At 37.3% G+C, this 23,155-nt stretch overlaps 1 protein-coding gene and 1 non-coding gene across 8 annotated transcripts in view; both read left to right on the top strand.

Annotated features, from left to right (window-relative positions):
* Positions 1-23,155, top strand: part of PDE4D (phosphodiesterase 4D) — a 1,385,565-nt gene that overhangs the window by 171,727 nt on the left and 1,190,683 nt on the right. The window lies entirely within an intron of this gene.
* Positions 21,125-21,227, top strand: LOC144314986 (U6 spliceosomal RNA). Its single transcript, XR_013380812.1, has one exon. It is a non-coding gene; the product is annotated as a U6 spliceosomal RNA (small nuclear RNA).

The raw sequence follows: 23,155 nt of genomic DNA, 5'->3' as shown, positions 1-23,155 counted from the left end.
ATCTGTCGAAGGTATATGCAGAATATTACTCAGCCATCAGAAGAGAGAAATGCCATTTGCTTTGATGCTTTGAGCATATTATGCTGAGTGAAATAAGTCAGTTGGAGAAAGACAATCATATGGTTTCACTCATACGTGGAATATAAGAAATAATGAAAGGGATTATAAGGGAAAGGAGGGGAACTGAGTGGGAAAAATTAAAGAGGGAGAGAAACCATGAGAGACTCCTAACTCTGGGAAACAAAGGGTTGCAGAAGGGGAGGTGGGTGGAGGATGGGGTGACTGCGTGACGGGCATTGAGGAGAGCACTGGATGGGATGAGCACTGGGTGTTGTGCTATATGTTGGCAGATTGAATTTTTAAAAAAAAAGATATAAAGGATTTCTTTCATGGAAAGCCTCTATCTCCTCTGTAACATATCTGCTTGGAGACTCACCTTAAGTGTCGTTATTGTGTACCCCCTTAGAGTGATAGACCTTTTCTACGACTTACTTTTTCTATTGGAGAGCCAGGAGAACTGACCCTTCTTAGAAAGAGTGACTAAATCTGCATGAAACCTCAGAAAAGTTCTGTTTTCTTATCCAGGTGCTGATAATAACAGCATCTTCATTGGGTCCTCTCATGCCTCCATATACTCAGTCACTGGGGAGAAGAGGATCATATTGCCCAAATCTCTCAGTGACAAGGGCTATACGTCCACCCTGGTTTTTTTTATTTTTAAGATTTTATTTATTTATTCATGAGAGACACAGAGGCAGAGACATAGGCAGAGGGAGAAGCAGGCTCCCTGCAGGGAGCCCTATGCGAGACTCAATCCTGGACCCTGGGATCACACCCTGAGCCAAAGGCTGAAGCTCAACCACTGAACCACCCAGGCATCCCTCCTCTCTGTTTTCTAAAACCAGGACTCCGAATCCTAATGCCTACTAAGCAGGGCTGAACTTTTGTGCAAGAAGGCTGGTAACCATTACTTGGGTTGGAGAAAAGACTTTGTGATCATGATCATTATTTTAACTTTGGATCATCCTTTTTGTTTTTAAATCACATTTTTATAAGTTACGTTTAATAGAAAGGTAGAAAAGTTCGAAATCATGTGTTCAGCATGATGAATTTTCATACGGTAAACACATGCATATAATATTCATCCAGCTCAAGAAATTGAACATTATCAGCACCCTAGAGATTTTCCTTGTACCTCCTTCTGTTTACTACCTCCCAAATGGTGATAGTATCTATCCAATTGTTACACTTTTACAAATAGAATCCTTCACTATGCATTATTTTTAAACTAAACAAATTCAGTCAACCTGTGTTTGTGGTCTTCACCTAAAGTTTTATGTGTCAGTAATTGGTTCCTTTTTATTGTTGTGTGTGTATGTGTGTGGTATTCCACTGTATACTTTATGTGCCATGGTTGATGTATCCATTATACTATTGATGTACATTTGGATTACTTCTAGTTTGGAACTTTTATAAATAATGCTATTATACACATTTTTTTAAACAGATTTTTTTTGGCTTGCATGTACACATTTCTTTTGGACATATACTAGGGAGTGTAATAGCTGGGGCGTGGGCATGCATATAATCTGCTTTGCTAGTGTCTTTTAAACAGTTTTCTTTGGTATAGGATTTCTAAGCAGGTCTAAACTATCAGATACTATTCAGCAATAGGTAAGGAATGGACTATTGACAAACAACCTGGATGAATCTCCAGAGAATTCATATTATGTGATTCAATTTATGTAACATTGTTGAAATGACAAAATTATGAAATGGACAACAGATTAATGTAGAGTAGTAGTCGTTGGCAGGTGTTAAGGGGGATGGGGCAGGAGAGAAGTGGGTGTGTCTATGAAAGAGCAACATGGACGATTCTCGTGGTAATTCACCTTGACTATCAATGTCAGTATCCTGGTTGTGATTCTGTTATCTTTGGGGAAAATGTGTAAACGACCAACTGGTTCCTTCTGTATTATTTCTTACAACTGAATACAAGTCTATGATTACCTTGAAATAAAATTATTGAAATTAAAAAATCATTGATTAAAATGAGCCAGGGAATGCTCTTAAATTTATTTTAGGTTACTTCTTCTTTTCATAATTACTTATTCATGTCTTGAATCTTGTAGATTCTTAACAAAGGAAAGCCACTGTTCCTTGCCTCCCATTAAGGACAACATTAATCATTGGAATTGCCATTTATCAAAATTTCTGGCATTCTTTGTTCATGTTGAATTTCAGAAAACAGTTTGTGTTCTTCAACCCACAGAAATACCTACAGATTGGGTAAGGATCTTAGATCTGTAGAAGCAATATATCTGAACTCTACTAAATAAATGGAAGGATGGCTCAGGGATTATTTTTCCCCTACAACTGGTTTTTCTGATCTCCAAGAACTTGTGTGACCAATCATTAAAGTCTGTGAAGTTTGCCCATTGCTCAGTTCCTATTTAGCTCAGGTGGCCCAGGGATAAGCTTTAGGGAATAGTAGAAGCGATGTAATGAATCATAGTGGGAAGATAATGACTTGGACTTGTTGTGTGTTTGTTTTTAAAGCTTAGAATATAATGTTCCCTCCCAAGTTCTTAGTTCTATGATTCCCCCAGTGCATTGCTTTTTGTATTGCTCTGTTATGCACTGAAGATCCTTACTATGTTTTCCGGTTTTTTCCCCTCCATGCATTGTACATGGACTCTTTTAGTCATTGGGTTATCATCTATGTGGGTTTTCTAGTCTGGGCAAAGCCTCTGTAGGTATCATTTTCCTGAGAGCTCTATTTGAATTTACTTGGTTTTCCTTTGTTTCTGTGTATGTTATTTTGACCTTCCAGTTGACCTCAAGTACATGATTGTCTTTGCTGATGACTGCATTTACCTACTTCTGAGAGAAATTTTGAGGAATAGCATGGCATTAGATTATCTCTTGAAAAAGCAAGCTTCTTACGATGCCTGGGTGGCTCAGCAGTTAAGCGTCTGCCTTTGGCCCAGTGCGTGATCCTGGAGTCCCAAGATTGACTCCCACTTTGGGCTTCCTGTAGGGAGCCTGCTTCTCCCTCTGCCTGTGTCTCTGCCTCTCTCTGTGTGTCTCTCGTGAATAAATAAATAAAAACTTAAAAAAATAAAAATGAAAAGCAAGCTTCTCTATTTGGCATGCAAATCAAAGTCTCCTTATTATAGCAATATAAGGAATTTGAAGGGAAGGTATGAAATAAAATGATTTCCCATTAACTCTTGACATGTTTGACATGTCACGTGAGTAAAGTGAAATGTGTTTTATGACATTCTACTTAAATTACTCTTTCACAAAAGACTTATACTCAAATGGTAGGAAACTAAAAAGCAGAGGAAAGGAGAAAACATGAAATAACATTCTTTTGAGCGGTCATCAGGTGCCATGTCCTTTATGTACATTATCTCATTGAATCCCCTAATGCCTTTAATGTATGTCTCTTCTATTCCTTTCCCAGATCAGGTAATAAACTCAGGTGCCCATGGTGGCTTTTAGTCAGGGACAGAACGAGAATGCAAACCTAGTTGGCCTAATCTGAAACTCCAAGGTCTTTGATGCTACCTTTTGGTTAGATAAAGAGAGACAAGTGGGGGGTCTTGTTTTGTGTTCTAGATGTCAGTTTGGCTGTGCTAAGAGACCCCATGGATTCATTTTAATTTAAATATGGTGATTGGCTGAAGGCTTCTCAGGTTTTATATACTGAGAAAGGTCCTTGAGGTTAAAGGTGAAGTATAAATTACCCACAGAGGAGCACAATTGAGTACAAGTCTCTGAATCACTGATCTGCATAATGTGACTTAAGAAATATTATGAGGGCCTCTAACTCCCCACAAATATCTTTTCTCATCCTTGTCATTAAAATCCATTTTTCAACTGCCTCTTGCTCCCATGGGTCATTAAATTCCCACCATTAGAGTTGTTAGTGGTTCATGAAGAATCAAGACTCATGGCTTCCCAAGGCCTCTTGGCTCCTTTGTTTTCTTACACTGTATTTCCGCATAAGATGAAATCATCCAGAAGTATCCTTTTACTATTGGCTTGTGTCTTGACTGTATCAATGTTGATATCCTAGTTGTAACATTGTACTATAGTTTCATACGATGTTGCCATTGGGGGAAACTGGGTCAAGGATACAATACATCTCTCTATAATATTTCTTATGTAACTGCATGTGAATCTAGGATTTGTCTGATGAGTTGTTAGTTTCTTACAAGCTGAACATCTGGATGTTGAGTTCCTTCAGTTTTATGTGGGGAGGTGAGAAGTTGGAATGTGGTGAGCTTAAGCCCTGTGCCATGGAGAGAGCATCCTGAGGAAATGTGATCAGGCAAAGAACCTACAGGGAGTGTGAAGTCACTATAAAATCTGCTTTATACACTTGAGCATTTTATATTTTTGTCCATTTTCAGAACAGGATTTATTCTCTCCAGATCACAATAATCTCACCATAGGCTCTCAGTTTCTGTTTGGTCCTGAGAACATCATTTTACCTTTCATTGCTTCCATTTCTTCATCTGTTAAATGAGGGTGATATAATTTTTATTGAGAAATAACCATGCCAAGAGTATTGTGAAGCAGTGGGAAAGTATACTGTTGTGCAGGTGAAGCAAATAAAATTGCATTTAGTGTTCTAATGTTGCGTAAATTCAGATTGCTCTAACATACATTAATAGAAGTCCTTTTAATTTGATTCCTCCAACACTAGAATAGTAGTATAGATACATTATATTTCTACATAAAAATCTAGGATGATTGTTACCTGTCTTGTGATTGCTTCCACAAATTTGCTTTTCTGGCAACTTTTTGATTCCTGAAGTTGGTTTTATTTTATTTTTTTTAATTTTTATTTATTTATGATAGTCACACAGAGAAAGAGAGAGGCAGAGACATAGGCAGAGGGAGAAGCAGGCTCCATGCACCGGGAGCCCGACGTGGGATTCGATCCCAGGTCTCCAGGATGGCACCCTGGGCCAAAGGCAGGTGCTAAACCGCTGTGACACCCAGGGTTCCCCTGAAGTTGGTTTTAAATAATCGCTAATCCCTAAACTTTGTTTTGAGGTTGACTGGGAAAGCTAGGCAATTATGGAGTTTGAATGAAGGTATATAATCTTAAGGAAGCTTAGATTTGATTGTTAGGAGGGTTGGCATGAATGCCTACAGGTCCTCTGCTGAATCATTATTTTTCCCTTCCAAATCTTGGCTAGGTTGTTATATACAGTATTACATTTAGGAAGGCATGTGGTGGCATACGGTGGCTTACACTGGATGAGGTGTTATAATGGTATTCCAGGTTGTCTCAGGGATCCCTGGTGGTGGTCTTGTTGTGGAAAATCAATCCCAATGTCATTCTGCAGGCCACATGGTCCCTTAACAGGGATGCTGACAGATAGGGCTATATGAATGAGGCCATGATGTGTTCTCTACCTGGGTAGAGTCTTAGAGGTGGCTCAAGGCCATTGTACGTTGTTTACTTATTTGAAAATAATAGCTTCCATAAATATACCTTAGGGGCACCCTGAGGTTTGGTTGCAAAACTAGGTTTTATAAGGATTATCTCACTTAATCCTGAGGTTAGGTATTATCACCCCATCTTATAGAGACTTAGCAAAACTAAGCATGAATTTTCAAGCTCATTCAATTAGTAAATGAAAGAACCAGAATTTGAGTCTGGAGAGCTAATTCCACAGCCTGAACTTTAAGTCCATTTTTATAAAAACACTGTCGGAATCTGGGCCAGTACTTCTTTCAACAGGTAGTTTTTTAGTATCTGTCATCTTATAGGCACTATACTGGATCTTGTAGATAGAAAAGCCAGTGAATAGGATTCCTGTAGTAGTGGTGCTCCTAGTTTATTAAAAGGACAGATATTCAGTGCATTGTGAAAAAAAAAAAAGATAACATGTGAAACTAAGAGTGTATTACGATTGTGAGGACACTCAAAGTATTTTAAAGATAGCCTAGCTCTGAGAACAATATAGTAAAAAGTCAATTTATTCATTTGTCTATTCATTCAACAAATATAATATTGAATGTTTATAGTGGGCTGGGTGCCATGCCTAGGTCTTAAGAGAAGAGTGATGAAAGGAACAAAGCTGGTTCCTGCTCTCATAGACCTTATTTACCATCCAGAAGGTGGGGAGGTGTCAGGCACTTAGTCACATCTTCCCAAAAATAAATAGAGAATTGGAACTGACGTGCACCACGATAGTCATGGGCATGATGCACTAAGTGGGAATAATAGTGTTTGTTCTTGTCAGGGATGGCTTCCCTCAGAGGGGGGGGTCTGAAGGTAAATAAGCATTGATTAGGTAAAGGATGGGAAAGACAGAGCCTCTGTGGCAGCTCTGAGCACTGAAAATTCCAGGTATTGAAGGAATGCAGGGTGACCTGGGGTACAAGAGAATGGAGGGGTGGAGAGCTCAGGACTCAGGTGCCAGATGAGGCCAAAGGGATAGTCAGAGGTTGACCAAGTAAGGCCTTTGGTCATTTTAAGGGTCTTTAATCCTACAGTAAAGGAAAGTCCCTGAAAATAGGTGAGTGACAAAGAATTGTGATTTAAAAATAAAGCTCTCTTCAGCTCAGGGCAGACACAGGATAGGCATGCAGACAATATCTTTACCTGGGGAGGATCAGTAGAAAATTGAAGAGGCTAAAAGGCAGGATATAAAAGAGCCTACAGTAAAGTGGTGTTGTGAAGATGGAGAGAGGCAGATGAGTTTCAGAAGTAGTTAGAATGTAATATGGCCAGAAATCTGTGATAGTTTGAAAGTAGCATCAGGAGAAGAAAAGTAAATTTCCACAATCTGATGGCTGGTGGCACCATTCACTATGATAGGGACAGTGGAAACAGATCAGATTTGAGAGACAGAACTCGGGTTCAACTCTGAACTTGTTGGGTTTGGAGGGACTTTGAGAGAGACAAGCAGGCACACCAGATTGACATTTAAATCTGTAGTTGTAGAGCCCTGGTGGAAAGATTTGGACTCGAGATAGACTTTTCTGTGTCCTAAGTGTGCAGGTGGTAAATGGTATCATGGGCACGGGCACCATTGCCTAGAGAGGCACCATAGTAAGTAATAAGAAAAGAGAGCCTTAGCACCAAGCCTTGAGGGACTTCATTTCATGGCTGTGTGAAGGTACAACAACCCACAAAGGAGGAGGATAACTGCTGGAGTTATGAAAATAAAGGAAGTTCTGCTTTTGTAGAGATGGGATGACCAGCAATCCGAAATGCTACTTTGATGGATGTGGGTTTGAAGCTGTCCTCCGGAGTTCCTGACTTGGAAGTCCTCGGTGATCTTAGTGAGAGCTGTTTGTGGAAAAATGAGGGAAAAGATGGATTAGAGCAGGGGGAGGAGTGAGTGAGGGCTGTGCAGCTGGATACGGCCATAATAGACAAAGCCTTCTGAGAATAGCAAATAGAACACGTAGGATTGAGGGAAAGTTTGTATATAAGTTGGAAGAGTCTTGAGTGTGTTTGAAAGTCAACTGTAAAGATTTCATTGATAGGAGGGAGCTGACATATTTGCAAGAGCAAAAGAGTAATAAGTCGCATTGGCTCTTGAGAAGGGGAGTAGACCGGGAAGCATCTGCAGTGATGCCCACATTGGCATGCTTTGTATGAAGAGGAGGAGAGAGTTCCTCTTCTAGGGATTCGATTTTTCTGTAAAGAGATACTATCTTTGTATGTGATGGAGCAGAAGGGAGAGGTGGAGATGTGAGGGAGAGCTAAGAAAGTTTGAAATATATGGTGGTAGTTGTGAAGAGTGGGTGTGAGTTGTCTTGAGGAAACTGTGGAATTCCTGGGCACTCTTTTTTTTTTTAATTTATTTTTTATTGGTGTTCAATTTACTAACATACAGAATAACCCCCAGTGCCCGTCACCCATTCACTCCCACCTCCCACCCTCCTCCCCTTCTACCACCCCTAGTTCGTTTCCCAGAGTTAGCAGTCTTTACGTTCTGTCTCCCTTTCTGATATTTCCCACACATTTCTTCTCCCTTCCCTTATATTCCCTTTCACTATTATTTATATTCCCCCAAATGAATGAGAACATATAATGTTTGTCCTTCTCCGACTGACTTACTTCACTCAGCATAATACCCTCCAGTTCCATCCACGTTGAAGCAAATGGTGGGTATTTGTCATTTCTAATAGCTGAGTAATATTCCATTGTATACATAAACCACATCTTTATCCATTCATCTTTCGTTGGACACTGAGGCTCCTTCCACAGTTTGGCTATCGTGGCCATTGCTGCTAGAAACATCGGGGTGCAGGTGTCCCGGCGTTTCATTGCATCTGTATCTTTGGGGTAAATCCCCAACAGTGCAATTGCTGGGTCGTAGGGCAGGTATATTTTTAACTGTTTGAGGAACCTCCACACAGTTTTCCAGAGTGGCTGCACCAGTTCACATTCCCACCAACAGTGTAAGAGGGTTCCCTTTTCTCCGCATCCTCTCCAACATTTGTTGTTTCCTGCCTTGTTAATTTTCCCCATTCTCACTGGTGTGAGGTGGGATCTCATTGTGGTTTTGATTTGTATTTCCCTTCCTGGGCACTCTTGATGCCTGTTCTCCAGTAACTTGGGAACAATCATTTTTGTATGCTTAACCAAATAATCCATTGAGTATCCACATTTTCTGAAAAATCTGAGTTAATAACATCCATGTAAGTCAGAGCAAAGTATGTGAAAAAGGTGGGAAGGATTTAAAAAAGGATTCTTTGCAGACTGGGAAAGCTGAAAGGAAAATACTGTTTTTTTTTTTTTTAAGATTTTATTTATTTATTCATGAAGACAGAGAAACAAAAACATAGCTAGAGGGAGAAGCAGGCTCCCTGATGCGGAACTGGATCCTAGGACCTCAGGATCACACCCTGGGCCGAAAGCAGATGTTCAATCACTGAACCACCTAGGCGTCCCAAAGGGAAATATTCTTTTGAAGATATATAAATTTGTAAAGATCTCTAAATGTTTATATACTTATTAAATGAGCTGACTGAGGAGGAAAAAAAGGTCCTTTGTCCTATGAGGACAATTGAACCAATTTATCTTGTTTAAACATTGGGGCTTGGGGCAAATCAAGCATTAGAGGTTATTTTAAAAGGATATCAGGATTTACATGGAAAGCTATGCTTAGACTGCTGGATTTTCATTTTCTGTTGTTGATCCACCGGTGGTCTTTGTGATGTTTCTAAGCACTCAAGAAGATGAGTGGATATTTCTTTAAGTCTGAGGCTAACTCGGCAAATAGGAGCCCCATTTTCTAAAAGATGTTTAGCTGAGGAAGGCCAAGGACAGGCACCTGGAGATTAATAATGGTTTTTGTTTGTTTTTAATGAATGGCCTCTGTTGGCTGTAGACTTGGCCTAAGTGTGAGATTTCAAGTTTCCCATGTAAGGGAAATGTTAACAGCTATGTTGGTGGGAGCCCAAGGGAGTTGTTTCCCTCTCGAAGAATTTCTTGTTTGATTGGGGATGGAACGCACCCATACAAAAACTATTAAAAAGACCATAAGTAGCCTGACAAATTCAGGTGTATAAGGAGATGAGCAAAGGCTCAGAGTGAGAGAAGAGAGAGGCAACAGAAAGACCTCATAAAGGAAGATATCAGAATAAGAAAAATATCAGAGGTACAGCAAGATCAAGGTTCAGATCTACTGACTACTTCTAATGTATCTCAGGAGAGTGTGGAGAGTCACATGGGAAGTTTTAAGGACCAGGCCTGGAAGTGGCACATATTACAGCTGTCCTATACTATCGACCGAAGTCAATCACGCAGCCCCATCGAACTGCAAGAATGGCCAGGAAATATAGTTTAGCTATGTTCCTGGGAAGAGCCATGGATTTATTGAGCATCTAGCCAGTCTCTCTACACGCCCATTGGAGCTTCACAGAATTTTGATTCCTCTCTCTTATTCGTGACTCTTCAGTTTAAGTCCTCCTTCCTCCAAGGGAGGGGGCACTTTCATTACTACTACTTTCATTACCATCAAATGTCATTGTTCCTAAACTGTCTACCACCCTTGTTAAGCAAACATTCTTGTTTTCTGTTGTTCTTCTCAAAATGAAGTGTTTGCAGTAAGATGTAATCTCTAGATGTCATCCAAAAACTACTTGTAAAGTGGGATTATTGTTTTGCTTGATAACCTAAGTGTCAGGTCCAAGAGAGAGAGAGAGTATTGGGAAGACTTCACATTTAACGTCAGGTAACAGAAGCCCACATAGAAGAGGATTTGAAGGAAGAAAGGGGCCTTCACTATGCCATTTCAATATGGCAGCTGTATCAAGCAGTAGTAGTTACGTACTATTCTTACCCACTTCTCCAAGAGGAAACAAGGTGCATATAACTCACAAGTCAACCAATTCATTTCCATAAAATCCCAAAGTGAATTCTGAGAAGTGCCCTTAAATGATATTACTTTTGTATTAGATTATGCATTTAAATGAAAAAAAAAAGCATCAAGAATTTCCATATGAAAATCTTCTTAATGTAATGTTAACCAGTCTACCTTACAAAGTGTCGGAAGTGTTTTTATTCAATAATGTAGACAGTAATCAACATGATTATATGATATATGAGGGAGTAAGCCCTGCCAAGTGGAACTGAAAGTTGTCACCTCACACTTTCAGCTGCATTAGACATGGTACTGACGTCTTGCCATCTCAGCATATCCCAGTGGCCTCAGAGTCCCCGATGTTTTCATCTAATGGACTATGTGATCTGTGTGATCTTTTCTTTCTTTTTTGCTTTTCTGTTGCAACCTTTGTGCTTTGGATGTTCTCTCTTAAGAGAGATAACCCCAAGCAAGTAAGCATTCTTAACAACCAATTGATTGAAAACAATTTATTTCTAAATTCCTAGAAGAGGAGAAAAAGCCTACAGATCTATCTGTATCTAATTTATCGATGTGCCTAACTATTTCAAACATTTTTTCCTAAATTGAGTTTTTAATGTCAAGGTTTCAGGATCCACTGGTTTTCATAGTTTTTGTTTGTTCAGTTGTTTATGGCTAGGCTTATTGTGAACAGTGACTATCACACTTCTGTTTTTCGGTAAACATGGTTACTCCTGGGTGTTGAAGTTGTAGGAAACAGAATTCATTGTAATTATAATTCACATTTATTTTCCTGTTGGAAATCTTCTTTATTCTTGTCCCCAGGTTGTCTCTCAGGGAAGATGTCATAGGCATATGCATTTGCTGATTTGGGCACTTGTGACTTATTTTGGGTGGATCCCCCATTATAAGATTTAAGTGTTGCTAACAGATTCTCATCAAACACTTTAGAATAAATGAAACAGTGAGTATCTAGGCAGAAAGCTATGTACTTGTAGAAGTCAGTATGTTTATAATATATGAAGGCAGTGATAACATAAATATTTGGTTATCATTTGCCAAATTATTTTTTTTTTACAGAGAAGGGTTTAACCATAGCTACATCACTGAGAAGAAGGACAGATGAATATTGGGGGCAAACAGTGGTCGTGATAGGGTAGGTTTGTTATCCAGAAAAGATGATTGAAAGCCAAGGAGATTTTTAATTTTAAATCCCTCAGCTTTGCCACAGGGCATTTATTTTGCTATCTGAATTATCTTTGGCACCTGGGAGGAAAATCGTTGTGGAAAGTGCAGATGTAATTTTCTTCTTTGGCTTTTTCCTGTAAGAACATAATTATGAACCATGCTGAGGTAGAGTGTAACATTCATTGGAGAGCATCCTAAACTGCACTTTGGACACATTTTTGCCTTTGTGGCATCATTTAGAAATACAAGCCTTTGTAGTGTTTCTGGCTTTTCTTTTTATATGATGGACTGATAATCTTATAAAGGCATTAGTTTTGTGACCAGTTACTAAAGATTTGTTGCTATTTTTCTTTTTTTTTGCAAATTGGACTACCCCTAAATGTCCACAGCAAGCTTAAAAACAGTTCTAGAAGGGTGTAGGATAGAAAAGTTTGGAAACTTCTACTCCTGGGTATTTACTGTAGAATTCAATGAAGAATGTTGGAAATTTCTCAAAAGTAATTTAAATTCAGTCTCACAAAAGGTTCTATTCTAGAACATACTGAAAAAGAGAAGGTTAGTTGGAAAATAAAATATGATAGAAATTGGTTATCACCAGGCTTTTGGGTATAAAAGTATTTCTCATATGTTGAGGTGGAATTTGTATTGCTTTTCTCAGTGGTACTTTATTCATGTTTTTCTACATAAATGGAAGAAACATAACTAGTTTTTTAAAATACCATGAAAGTAAGTTATGGCCTGTGAACAAGAAATTTTTGCAGATTTTCACTCTTCTTGCTCTACTATTTTGGTTAATTTTGCCATGGTGGTGATTTTTTAAAATCTAGTGTGATACAGGGACAGCAGCAAATGAAGCATGGGGAGGAGGAAAAAGGGTAGACTGGCAAATGCAGATGGAGTTCACGCGCATGCACAGACTGATGGGCAGTCTCGATGAGCTATTTGATTTCAAATAGTTGGTCCAGCTGAATTTGGAGGCTGACCCCTTGGCCCTCTGCGTCTTCCTTTGTGACCTGCATACTTGACATGCACATGCCAATCTTCTCTGTAGCTTGTGATTGACTTATAGGTTCCTCAGTGCTTTGAAATGTCACATTTTCTTAAGCCAAAATTTTATACTACACATTTTTTATAATATGTATCTTTGGCAAGTGATTTTTCTTTCTTAGTCATTTGTCTTTCTTGTCTGGAGGTGGTGTCACGTTTTCATTGCTTTTAAGTTTCTAACATATTTGATTATTCAGAATAATAATAATAATCCCTTTGATATTTTAAGAAAAAGAGGGGTGCCTCACCCAGGCTCAGTTGGGTCACTGTCTGACTCTTGGTTTCAGCTCAGGTCCTGATCTCAGGGTCTTGGGATGGAGCTCCATCGCTCCCCTCCATGGGGCTCTGGGCATAGGTGGGAGTCTACTTGGGGATTCTCTCCTTCTGGGTGGCACCCCGCCCCCTCACGCAGGAGTGTTCACTCTTCCTCTCAAATAAGTAACTAAATCATAAAAAAAGAAAAGAAAAAGAATTACTATGGAAAATAATAATTCTGCCCCTGTCTTGTTTCAAGTACTTGTAACTCTTATTTAGTTGTGACTTTTGAAAAAATATATTCTTCGGATTTTACATACTTTACTTACATCTTCTTTTTAATAAAAGTGAAATATCTTTAAAAAATAATCGTTGTCAGGTTTGGTATCAGGTTTATAATATCTTTGTAAACAGGGTATGGTAGTCTTTCATGTTGATCTTTGTTGTGCGATGTGTAATTTTGAAATAATTTGCTTCTTAAGCTGTGCTTTTCTAAAGGTAGATATTCTAAGAGCTTTTCCTGCTCTATATGTGTTCGATTATATTCAGATTACTATTTCTTTCTTAAATCACTTTTGTTCATTTATGTTTTCTTTCATTATTGTCACTGCATCAGGATTATGTTAATCAGAGTGGGATTATATATACTCTTTTACCATATTCTTTATCTTACTTGGTCTTATCTACTTAGTAGGTTTTAATGAAATTTGTTTTTTTTTAAATGAAATTTGAATTTTCTGTTTCTTCCTTAGTCTTTGTGAATTTTACTTACTTGTCCTTTTTTTCTGCTTTTATTTTTATTGATTCAGTTTTCCTATTTTTCTTAGGGTTATTTTATGATCTTTTTCTAGCTCACTAAATGCTTTTATTGATTCATTACTGCTACTTTTCTTAGTTATTTTATTGACCTTTGCTGAAATCCTTTAACTTATTGAATTGAATATCTTTTACTTTCATTCATTTTTTTAAATAAGAACCCTCAATACTATGAGTTTTTGCCCATTTGATTCCATCTTTTTTACCACACATTATCAGCTTTTATATAGATTTCCTAATTATTTTTAATATTAAATAGCTCATAATTGTAATTTTGATTTCTTCTTTAGTCTATGCTACTTAGGTATATTTTATTTTAAAGTTTCTGTGTTTTTATTTTAAGGCTATGTTATTTCTTTTTAAAGGATTTATTTATTTGATAGAGAGGCAGAGACAACAAGAGAGAGCATGAGCAGGGTGCCTGACGTGGGGCTCCATCCCAGGACCCTGAGATTATGACCTGAGCCAAAGGCAGACACTTAACCAGCTGAGCCACCCAGGCACCTCTGTTTGTTTGTTTGTTTGTTTTCTTAAGATTTTATTTATTTATTCATGAAAGACAGAGAGGCAGAGACACAGGCAGAGGGAGAAGCAGGCTCCATGAAGGGGGCCTGATGTGGGACTCGATCCTGGGACTCCAGGATGACGCCCTGGGCAGAAGGCTGCGCTAAACCGCTGAGCCACCCAGGGATCCCTGTTTTTTGTTTTTAAGATTTTATTTATTTATTTTGAGAGAGAGAGCAAGTGAGCAAACACAAATGATGGGGAGGGGCAGAGGGAGAAGAAGAAGTAGATGTCCTGCCGAGCAGGGAGCTGGATGCTGGGCTTGATCCCAGGACCTTGGGATCATGACCAGAGCCAAAGGCAGATGCTTAACCCTCTGAACCACCCAGCAGCCCCAGTACCATGCTGTTTTTATTAGGAAAGCTTTGTAATATAGTTTGAAATCAGGGGGTGTGATGCCTTCAGCTCTATTCTTCTTTCTTAGAATTGTTGTGGTAATCGTCTCCTCATCCTGCAGAATCAGGTCAGCTCTCTGCTGTGCTTGCTGGTTGTCTGCAAACCTCATTCTCACTACTCTCACTCTTGGGAGCACACACGTAGCCAGCTGGCCCTGAGATGGGAGTATATGTGGATTAGGTTTGAGGAGCATTGTGGGTGCTAGTGGTTTAGTTGGGGACTTCACAGGTGAGGCATCTCCAGCTGCTCATGGATGGGCTTCCTGATGGAGTCTGTAAAGTGATTTTAGGACCTTTGATGCACTTTGAGCTTTCAATTGTCATTCTGGCCTGCCAGCCTCTTGCTGCCCCCAAGTGTTGCAGTTCCCATCTCAGTATTCTGGATGGGGTAAGAAAGAAGTGGGTCAGTTTGACAGCATCCTGCACAGCTGGGCAAAACAGGTGCTCATATACTGTCACATTGCTCTATGGGAGAGATCATGGGCTCAGAAATTCTCTCATGTGGAGTTATACTCACTTTGCACTGAGGGAGCAGTGATGTGGGGAAAGTGAAACTGTTCCTCTTACCTTTTCAGTGTGTCCAATCTCCATTTTTTTTCTCTAGCTGTGTGCTAGATCTTCTCCACTGGACTCCCAAACTTTCACAAAGGTTCTTTCATCCCTAGTTTATTTTCAAAATTGGTATTTTTTGGGAGGAAGACCATAGAAAACTCTCATTCAGCTATGTTGACGTTGTCACCAAACTAGCATATTTAATTATTTTTGTAGGCATATTTAATTTTGCCTAGAATCTTGCAGGATTCCCCTCCCCACCATATTTACTAATCTAAAGTTGTCAGTTTTATTAAGTTTTAGATCTTTACTCATTTATATTTTTCCTGAAGCCATGTAACTTGTCTTTCTGAGATCAAGATTTTCTAAGACTATATTTTTGATGGTGGTTCCTATTTCTCTGGCTTCTCTTCTAGAAACATGGATTAGTGCATGTTAACTCTCTAGTCTTTATTATTCAATTTCTTTTCTACCACAGTTTCCTTTTTGTTTCTCCTTCTGAGATCTTCTAGAACAGTTAAATAATGATTAAATCTACCACCTTCAGTATCAGTTCTTTTACTCTTTTTTTAGTTTCTTGATGGTTGTTGTTGTTGTTTATAATATGCTTTCTTCTTCTTCTCATTTCACACTATTGACTTTTTTTTTTTTTTAATCTTGCCTGGAATTCTCTTCATTTCACCCTGTTTCCTTTGTCCAAAATAAGGATGTCAAATTGTTTTCTGAAATTTTCTTTTGGATTCTGCAGTAAGAGATTTTTCAGAGGTTTGCTTTGAATTTTTGGAACAGTATTCTCTTTCCCTGGAAATGCTTGAAAAATCTTTTTTTCTATTCAATTTTGAGTGATATATAGGCTGAGCAGATTTTCCTTGTTAAGATCCTTTTCTACCATAATTGTGGTGAAAACTTCAGTGTTCAGTTTATAATTTAGTGGACATTATTTCCATTTTAATTACCATTTCTGACAATCTTTATTTAAGCTACTTCCCCCTCAGTTGCATTTTGAGCTTCTATCAACTCCCCTGGTCTGATTCTTTGGTACTCCAAGGAGAAATGTTACATGGCATCCTCAATCCCAGATAAATGTAACAGAGTTGCATTGTTTTTGAATCCACTGTAATATATTCCCTAGTCTTCCATCTTTGTGGTATATTTTTCTTATTGTGATAGATGACACAATTAGAGAACAAGAATTTCCTTTATACCACTGACTGCAAAGGTCACACAGGTAGAAGATGAAAGGGTCAGACAATTTGCACAAGTCATCTTCACTGTTAGATATATTAACAAGAAGATGTAATTGAATTGCATGTATTAAAGAGATGAAACCATTCAACAAATTGTTCTTAATAGAGGAAAAAGATGATATGTGAGCTAAAATTGACATGAAAAACACAGGAAGAAGTTGAGGGGTTGGAGTGGGAGGGATAATGGTGGAGGTTATTGAATATCTATTAGAGTGTGCAATTGCATTTTCAAAATAATTAGTCACCTAATTATATATCCAGATATAGTAATTGTTGTTCTGTAGTTATGATTTATTTTAAGTATTCTCTGTGTGTAATTTTCAGTTGTGTATTTTTTTTCAAAATCAAATTGGAGAGGAATACATTTGTTAGCAAATGCTTTAGGAATGTATTTATATGTCATTTTTGAACAAGTGGGAAGATTTTTTTTTTCTTCTAAATGGCTATGAAGGTAAGTTCTCTGACCTTTTAGATAAACACATTCATGTTAGTTGATTGGGAGGCAGTTAGTAATAAACAGGAGACATTAAGGAAAAATAACACATTGAAAGCAAATGAATTTTTGGTACCTAATCACTTCATTGAGATTTTGCCTATAATTTGCTTGTGTTTTATTGGTAGATGTTTGTTGAAGAAAGATAACAAAAGATTGTCCAGTGACATATAAACCATGGCCAAATAAAGAATTCATAGTTTTTGCAGGAGAGGGATTATCTGAAATTCAGATACAAAAAGAGCTTAATACTCTAAGGAGTATGTTATTTTGAATATACATTTGAACTGGCTGGAAACCTTACTTTATAGCTGAATGCCTTGGCAATTTGTTAATCACATCCATATAAACGAGCCATTTGCTATTGAGTGGGCTTCACACGTGGAACATCTTGAAGATGTGTCTTCCCTGGATATTCCCAATTAAGCATACATTGAAGCTAGATTGTGTTAAAATTTCCACAATAGAATCTTATTATTGGCATTTTCTGCATAAGCGGCTTGGCATAGAAGTTCTCTGACAATTAATCCTGCTCTGGCCATCTATATGAAAGTGAACCTATTGACCTTGGTTATAGAATAATATCGGCAACTTTCTTATGAGGTGTATTTCAATAATTGCAACCTTGTTTTCATTACACAATGGGAGGTACAATATCCTGGAAAATAATTTTCCCAGAAGACAGAGTAGTTAAAAACATCATTTTGGTGATGCATTTGAAATAGTGTTCAGATTTCTAACATATGTGGACCCTATGCTGCGCTTCTAGACATGTTCATTTCCATCTAACTACTTATTTTTCATTCACTACACTTAAAGTTTCATAGAGTACTGTGCCCCCATCTATGTTAACCAGTTCAATTCCTAGTGAATTTTAGAAAACTCTAAAGATTTCTATTTCTCCATGCTGTAGCTTTTATTACCTTTTTTTCTTTTTATTAAGATTTTGTTTATTCAGGAGAGACAGAGGGAGGCAGAGACACTCAGACCTTTGCAATAGCATGTATCAAAGAGATTGGAAACATTGGTCATTGTGCAGGTCATCTAGTTTGTTACAGTTTGTTAAATTTGAAAAGCATTTATGACACTTGCTAGAAAAAGAGGGAAAGAGGGAGAGGAGAGTGAGAGAATGAAAGAGAGAAAGAGAATATGGCTCTTTAAAAAGCGAATTAACTGAGTCATTTTAAAGAATGATCACTTTCATTGAAGGTGAGAAAATCCCTCAAGGCCTTGGCTCTGACTCTTCAAGAAAAAAAATAGACAATGGAGAGGTAAATAAGACTGTTGTCATTCTTTGCCATCTCTGAGGGACCTGGAAAGCCTGGAGGCCTAAGAATACTCCCTCCCCAGGGAAATACTGCCATATCTTGGGGGACCTGAAGCTCAGTGTTGGGGTTCTGTATAGGCATAGCAACTAGAATAATGGTCAGATCCTCTCTTAATGGGCTGACAGGTATAAGTAGACAGTGGACTCAAGCAACTGAGCATGCAGTTCGGAAAACACAAGCATCCTCTTGTGAGCTAACTGAAGATTGCTCTGATGAAGTGAACTACATTTTCCCATGTCTTACCTACTGCATCAGTTTAACTCAGTGGTTCTCAAACAAGGGCAGTTTTGACCCCAGCACAAATGTTTGGAGGCATTTTTTGGTTGTGACAATGAGGAGAAGGTATTACTACTGTCTAGTTGGTAGAAACTAGGAATGCCACTAAACATTCTCCAAAGGACAGGACACCTGCACCCCAATAAAGAATTATCTGTAGGAATATTTGATAAAACCCTCTCTAAACAACAACAGAAAACATTGTTCAAGCCTATAGATAACATTGTACTTAAAGGTGAAAGAGTGTTCTCCCCCTAAGACTAGGAACACAACAATAGCTTTCGTCTTACTTCTTTCTGTTCGCTATTTCACTAGAGCTCCTAGCCAGTGCAACTTTGCGAGAAGAGAATTAAAAGGCATAGTTTGGAAAGGAAAAAAAATAAAGTGGTCTTTATTCATGGGTGACAGGAAAGTGCACATCGGTAATCATAAGGAATAATTTCAGAGGAAGTGACTTGAACTGATAAGTGAGGGGGGTTTCAGAATTCAAGTCTGTCTGAATTCATTTTATTTATAAATACTTGCAATATACAGTTGTAAGTAAAAAATTTAAAATTCCATTTATAGTAGCATCAAAAACTAAAATATTTAGAAGTAAATTCAATAAAACATGAGCAGAAACTCTACACAGAAAACTACAAGGTATTACTGAGAGAAATGAAAGCAGACCTAAATAAAAGGACAGAAATACCATGTTTGTGGATTGGAGGACTCAGTATTGTTAAATGTCAGTTTTCCCTGAATTAATCTCTGGATTGAAATCTTAATTTTCATCTCAGGAGGCTTCTATGTCATTGGAATTGACAAGCTTATCTTGAAATTTATATGAAAAAGGAAAGAATCTAGAGTAGTTAAAATAATCTTGAAAAAGTTCTACTTGACTTTAGACTTTATATAAAAGCATAGTGATTAAGATGGTGAGATTCTGATGAAGGTATAGACATGTAAAGAGAACATAATATAATTCAGAAATAGACACATATTTATATAGTAAATTGATTTTTTCAAGATATCAAAACAGTTAACAGAGGGAATGCAAAGTGTTATTTACAGACAGTCTTGGGACAATTGGATATCCATATAGGAAAAAAAAATGAATCTTCACTCCTACTTCAAGTCATAAACAAAAATTAATTCATAGTCACAGATGTAAGAAGAAACACTAGAAGAAAATGTAGGATAATATTTTTCAAATTGGTGGTCAAGACGGGTAGTATGTTTGTGTCTTCCCAAAATTCAGATATTAAAATATAACCCTAAATGTAATGGTTTTAGGAGATTCGGCCTGTGGGAGAGGATTAGGTCCTGAAGGTGGAGCCAGCATAAACGGGATTAGTGCCCTTCTAAGAGGCTGAAGAGACCATAATTCTCCCCTTCTGTCATGTGTGAGAACACAGCCAAGAGATAGCTGCCTATGAAAAGGAAAAAGGAAGCAGACCCTCACTGGACACTCAATCTTCTAGCACTTTCATCTCCTACTTACCCACCTCTAGAACAGTGAGAAATTTCTGTTGTTTATAAGCTACCCATTCTCTGGTATTTTGTTAGACCAACCTGAACTAAGACAAGAGTAGGCCAATATTTCTTTGATAAGACGCAGAAAATAATAACCATAAAATTGATATATTAGAAAATAATAACCATAAAAATTGATGTATTAGACTGATCATTAAATACAAAATTAAGTAAATGAGTAAGCATGCCACCAAAAAACTGAAAATATTTGTAAAGTATGTCTGACAAAGCATCAGATCATTATTACATAAAAAAGAACTCTGTACTCAATAAGAAAAAGATAAAAATTTTCAAAGTATGTCAATGAACACTTTACAGAGATACATATATGAATGGTCAGTGAACACAGTAAAGAGTGCTTAATATTTTTAACCTTCAAGGAAATGTATTTATAAGGATATTGAAATAATATTATACACCCACTAGCATGGCCGCAATTAAAAATATCAAACCCAAATGTTGGTGAAGATTGGAGCCACTGAACTCTCTCTCCTACATTGCTGGTACAGATATTAAATGGTAAAACTAATTTGGAAAGAGGTCTGTGCTTAAGATTAAAGTTTACCCAGAAGAAATACAAATTCATGTGTAAGAATGACTTGTTAAGATTGATTGTAGCAGTTTTATTCATTATAGCCCTGAGCCGGAACCAGCTCACACATTTATCAACAGGAGAATGAATAAACCCATTTTGGTATAGTTGTACAATGGAGTACTACTCAGCGGTAAAAATGAATGAGCTATTGATACTCAAAACAACTTGGATGAGTCTTATACAATGCTGAGCAAAAGAGCCAATACATCTTACGTCATTTTCAGGAAGTTCTAGACCAAAACCAATGTAAACTTAAAAAAAAATGATAATTGCCTCTGTGAAGTAAGATAGATGAGAATGAGACTTGAGAGAACGTTCTAAAGAGATGGAAATGTTGTATGTTGTCAGGACAATGTGAGTTACATCGGTGTTCCTATATGGCACAATTACACTATCGGGATTTATGAGTCTATTTTGCATTGTCATTTACTTGAACATTTAAAAATGTTAATAACAGCTGCATTGGGGATAAGAATACTCCTCATTTTATAGAAGTGTAGCCACGCTCGCTTCGGCAGCATATATTAAAGTTGGAATGATATAGAGAAGGTTAGCATGGCCCCTGTGCAAGGACAACATGTATAAAAGTGTATTCTTCTTTGCTCTGTTTCAAATTTTCCTAGAAAAATATTTGAACAAATTTCAGCTTTTGATAATTTGCCTTAACTCTGAAATAATGCTAGAAACATTGAGAACATTTAGAACATTGAAAATAATAGTAGAAACATTTGAGTTCTTCATTATTTAAGAACCAAAAATTATGTAGTATTTTTGACATTTCAGTCCTTATTTATTGATTTATTTTTAAAGATTTTATTTATTCATGAGAATACACAGAGAGGAGGGAGAGAGAGAGAGGCAGAGACAAAGGCAGAGGGAGAAGCAGGCTCCATGCAGGGAGCCCGACATGGGACTCGATCCTGGGTAAACCAGTAAACCACTGAGTCACCCGGACTGCCCTTCAGTCCCTATTTATTAAGGCACCTATTACTCAATCAGGGCGTTTTTTGTTTGTTTGTTTGTTTGTTTGTTTGTTTTTTTAAGAGAGAGTGACAGCAAGTAAAAGCGGGGAGGGGCAGAGAGAAAGGGAGAAAGAGAATCCCTGGCAGACTTCATGCTCAGCTTGGAGCCCAAAGTGTGGATCTATTTCATGATCTCAGGATCATGACCTGAGCTGAAATCAAGAGCCACCAGGTGCCCTAGAGATCAGGGTCTTTTTTAATCAAATGGAAATAGACACCTGGCTCTGAATTTAGCTTTCTTATGTTTAAAACAATTTTTGAGGATAAATATAAAAATGAGGAAATGTAGGTAGCATCAAAGAATAAAAGCTAGTAAATGTGATAAATTATAATTGTACAGATTATAATATTTCTAAACAACTAAAATTTTAAAAAGATACCATTTGACCTCAAGAAGTCCATTTTAATAGAACTACTTAGAGTTATATTTTCAAAGTTAGAAATTGACTTAGAAAAGAGGCAGAATTAGATATAATTTAATTAAAATCACATTCCTCAATTTTAATAATTTTCCAAATGTTGACATTTTTTTCTCTTTTATCTTGGAAAACTCTTCTGTTGTGATTTTGTATTTGGATTTATCACTGCCTTTTCCAAAGCATCACATAAACATATTGTCATATAATTACATATTAAAAATGAGTGCAGGAATTCCATTTGTCTGCTTAATATTTTAAGAAAAAATCAATGTCGAGTGGTAGTCAATGTTCAGGAATCTTTTTAATCACTCTTCAACTAGGGTAGCTGAAGGAATAGTTCAACAGCTTTCCTGAGAAAATTTTATTCCTTGAATGATGAAAATGGTGAAAATTTTATTCCTTGAATGATGAAGAGATGAAAAGGTGATATGAAAAAATATGTCAAAAAAAAAGAAAAATGATATGTCTTTATAGAGATTGTTACTTCAATATGTCAATATGTGATTTTCTATGTGTGTGTGGGGGGGTAGAGACCTGAACACACACCATGTGTGTGATGCCTACCTAATGTAAAATGTTGAATCCTGTTATTGTACTTAGCATTTATTGAAATGTTTTCCTGCAAAGCTAAAAATGCTGTCTGTGCAATAGGAGCGTATCATAATTAATCATTCTTTCACTGTTGGACACTTATATAATATAATATACATTTCTTTAAGGAAAATCTGTGTGCAAACATTTTTATCTGCATTTTGGAATATTCCCTTAGAATAGATTCCCAGCTATGAAACTGCCAGGTCAAACACTTCCAAATTGCTTTCCAAAACGGCAGTTTTCTATCAGTAGAGATATATAGGTATGCTTGTCTCATTGTCCACTTGCCAAACTTACTTACTATTATCTCTGGTTTTGCGATTTTAGATGGAGATGATTGCGTTAGTCTGCATGTCTTAGATGACTTATGAGGATGAAATTTAGAAACCTGATGTTCATGCCTTTGTCTTTCAGGGTTTTAGGATTTTCTTAATGATTAGCATGATCTCTTCTTTGTCTAAGGATTTTATTCTTATCTCTCATAACAGTCTTTTTGTGTG

This window comes from Canis aureus, chromosome 5 (assembly GCF_053574225.1).
Source record: "Canis aureus isolate CA01 chromosome 5, VMU_Caureus_v.1.0, whole genome shotgun sequence".
In the NCBI taxonomy this organism is placed as follows: Eukaryota; Metazoa; Chordata; class Mammalia; order Carnivora; family Canidae; genus Canis; species Canis aureus.
Note: the sequence above shows the minus strand (reverse complement) of the source record. Positions and strands in the feature narration are given on the sequence as shown.